The following is a 4,079-nucleotide window of genomic DNA, read 5'->3' as shown; positions in this document are numbered from 1 at the left end:
TCGATGTCGCACAGCTTTCCCCCCTCCCCTTCAATGGAAATCCCACATTAACATTATGTGCCTGTTTAACACTTCAAGTCAGGCTTTTTTTTTCACTTTAGGAATATAACACAATTTATGGAAGCCCATTTCCGCCAGTTAAAAAAATGAAAATAATAAAGTCATAATAATGAGATAAAAAGTCAAAATTACGAGATATAAAGTCATAATAATGAGATAAAAAAGTTGAAATTATGAGATATAAAGTCATAATAATGAGATAAAAAGTTGAAATTATGAGATATAAAGTCATAATAATGAGATAAAAAGTCATAATAATGAGATAAAAAGTCAAAATTACGAGATATAAAGTCATAATAATGAGATAAAAAGTTGAAATTACGAGATATAAAGTCATAATAATGAGATAAAAAGTTGAAATTATGAGATATAAAGTCATAATAATGAGATAAAAAGTTGAAATTATGAGATATAAAGTCATAATAATGAGATAAAAAGTCAAAATTATGAGATATAAAGTCGAAATTATGAGATATAAAGTCATAATAATGAGATAAAAAGTCAAAATTACGAGATATAAAGTCATAATAATGAGATAAAAAGTTGAAATTATGAGATATAAAGTCATAATAATGAGATAAAAAGTTGAAATTATGAGATATAAAGTCATAATAATGAGATAAAAAGTCAAAATTATGAGATATAATGTCGAAATTATGAGATATAAAGTCATAATAATGAGATAAAAAGTCAAAATTACGAGATATAAAGTCATAATAATGAGATAAAAAGTTGAAATTATGAGATATAAAGTCATAATAATGAGATAAAAAGTCAAAATTATGAGATAAAAAGTTGAAATTATGAGATATAAAGTCATAATAATGAGATAAAAAGTTGAAATTACGAGACTTTATTATTTTCATTTTTATTTTTTTTACTGGCGGAAATGGGCTTCCATACAACTTCATTTACTAGCTAGATTTTTTTATATATTTGTATTGCTTAATGTCACTTCTATGCACACTGCTGTTCACATTATCTGCTGCTACTAATCATACCATGTCACTTTATCTCATAACTGGTCACTTTAACTTATAAGCCAATATGTCTGAATGTCCTCAGTGGCGATTCTAGTCTTTTGGGGGCCCAGGCAAAAATCAATTGGGGGGGCCTCCATAACCACCATGTCTGCCAGTGTCTCTACGCTTTCCTCCTCTTTCTTTTTTCTGATTTTTTTTTTCTGAACAGATCACCATTTAAAATAAGATCTGCTGCCACAGCTGAGCAGTTTAAGTCACTTTTAAAAACCCATTTCTTTTCCTTGACTTTACCTCTAGTTGAGTGTTTTATCCCAGCAGCAGTGTCTATTAGAACTTTTACTATTGTATTGTGTTTTAATTCACTTTTAATTTTTGCTTTTACGTGTTTTTATGATGTTTTGGATGTAATATATTTTTGCCCGATTTACTGTACAGCACTTTGGTCCGCCTCGGCTGTTATAAATGTGCTATATAAATAAAGTTGACTTGACTTGACTTTTCTCTCCTGTAGACGGATAATTCCTCTTAATTTTTCTTTGTTGACTTTCATTGACGAACTTTGGTTTTCACAGCAATAGTGCATGCAACACTTAGAAAGGCAAAGAGAGTGAGTGTTGTCAGATGGGGCCCCATTAGGGAGGTTTTATACTGTTGTTGCTAAATTTGCACATTTTGGGCCACTGCTTTGGAGTAAGTTTACGAGGCCCTCAGGGGCCCCCTACTGGTCTGGGGCCCCAATCAGTTCAGTTGCTTGCCTGTTGACAAGCAGTGCCTCTGAATGTCCTGTAAAGGTTTTTTTGTTTGTCAGTTTGTCATGAATGTATAGTTTACTTTATACACTAACTAGTTAATTGTTGTAAATACTTTGTATTTTTATTTGTATACTGTATATTCTTATCTATTCTAATTTTATTTGTGGTAATATGCACGCTTCTTCATGTCTTTTTACTGCTGCAACACTTAAATTTCCCTCTGGGGATTAATAAAGGATGGTCTTATCTTATCTTTGAGACTGGCAGCAGTTAAAGTTATAGTAACTCTTTCATAGACAGCTATACTACTAAATATAATCAGTGGTTTAACTACGACACCCAGTAAAGATTACAGTCTTACATTCTGACTCATAAAGACAGTATATTTGTGGTTGATGCAATACAAACAAGGCGCTTTCCATCGCCTTTAGAAATGCAAAGGAAAGAAAATCCAAAACCAGTCTCCAAACTTTAGGCCTTATATCCCTTCAAAACGTCTCAGTTCAATGAAAGTACAGTACATGATAATCTGCAGTAATACGTTTTACATCAATTAAATCTCTTTGTTACAGTTCATCTTGTCTGTGTGTTATTTTTTATGTATTCATTTCTTAAAAGTATTATTTGTGTTTGTGCACTTGTGTTTAAGAATGCTATCATTATCGAACCCATGCGTTTGTCGCCAGGCATCGTTCAAATAAAGAAACATGTTCTAGAACAGGAGAGTCTAAAAGAAAACAAAAACTTAACATTTCATACAGGAGATTACATACCACTGAGCATAAGGTAGGTAACTATATTTACTTTTTGATTCATTTGACATCATAAGTCATCCATTTTTTTAAATCAAAAAAAGGAATTTCCTTATAAACTCTAATCAATAAAAAATACACAGACATATTAAACGGTCAGTCACATGAAACAGACCCATTGACCACTTTATTCTGCTACTGCCATCACATTGAATAACATGTTTTCTATGTTTTTGATGGCTCAGAGTTTTCAAAATGGCTGTCCAACAACCTCTGTACCAGTTATTTCGCCTCAGGCCGTCAGTCGCTCAGTCCAACATGGATGTGTTGCTCTCAGTCCTTTGGCATGGACTCTCCCCTGGACAGTACTGTGGACCAATCCACCGCTTGGATCAAATCTTTGCCATGATGTCTCACCGGCCAGATGTGGCAACCCTGCGGCTCTGTCCCTACTACTTTGACCAGGTCACTTACAGCCTGCCTACACGGTACCAAGTGAGACACATGTGGGTATAAATTATATACGAGATATTTACTATACCGGTAATTTCCAAAGTTATAATCAGAAGCTGGCATTATTTTCTCCAATCCCCAAACTGCTCATTTCCAATGTCTTCCATTGTTACAGCAGGTTAAATTGAAACTTGTGATATTCTGACTTCATATTAATAATTAACAGTAAAGTCAATTATCTTCCTCATCCTTCAGCCAGTTCATGCAAATTAACCACTAATAGGTTTGTGTTTGTTTGTCTTTTCCCCCCACCTGTGGCCTAAAGGGAGAGCTGCAACCTCAGGCTGCCCTGGTTCAACTCATGGGCAAGTTTAGAACAAGAGAAGCGGAAAGCCGCTAACCGGGAGGCCAAACCCAGCACTGGCATCCACTTGAGTCGTCTCTGTCAACTCCAAGATGTAAACACCGGCAGGAGCATATCCACAAAGCAGTACATACATCTGATGTTTGGCTATCACTAATCTCTGCCAACAAACTCCAGTTTGTCTTGTGCTTGTTTCTATATTTGTCTTAATACAGATATTAATGTTGAGCATGTGTCTGATGATGAGATAAAACCAGCTTAGAAACCATAGTTCATAAGACAATGTTCAATTTAAAAAAAATATGTTCAGGTAAGTACCTCCTTTAAATTGCTTTGAGTTTGTCCAATGAGTAAATTATTCTCTTCAAGGACGAAATTCTTAGCATTATTAGCTGGGAGGTTACAGATTAACATCAACTGAAATGGCTCCCCTTGTCCTCCCTTTCTGAGTGTGTGTGGTACAATCTATTGTGGCCTCTTAAAAAAGTCAAAAGGTTTACTTGAGAGGAAGTGCTTTGTTTGTCCATCCAGAGCATACCCTGTGTACCAGATATTCAATCTTGTCCACTAGATCCTCTTAAATCTCTTGCCTCTACTTCAGGTGATTGTTGAGTCGATTTGCAAGAAAATCCAATATTGACATGCACTGTGTTGCTTTAATGCTCTCTTTAAAAAGCCATAGATTTCAAGGCAGAAAAACGATGACCATAATTCA

The sequence above is a fragment of the Labrus mixtus genome, chromosome 11 (assembly GCF_963584025.1).
Source record: "Labrus mixtus chromosome 11, fLabMix1.1, whole genome shotgun sequence".
Taxonomy (NCBI): domain Eukaryota; kingdom Metazoa; phylum Chordata; class Actinopteri; order Labriformes; family Labridae; genus Labrus; species Labrus mixtus.
The sequence above is the reverse complement of the archived record's forward strand: the minus strand, read 5'-3'. Positions refer to the sequence as shown.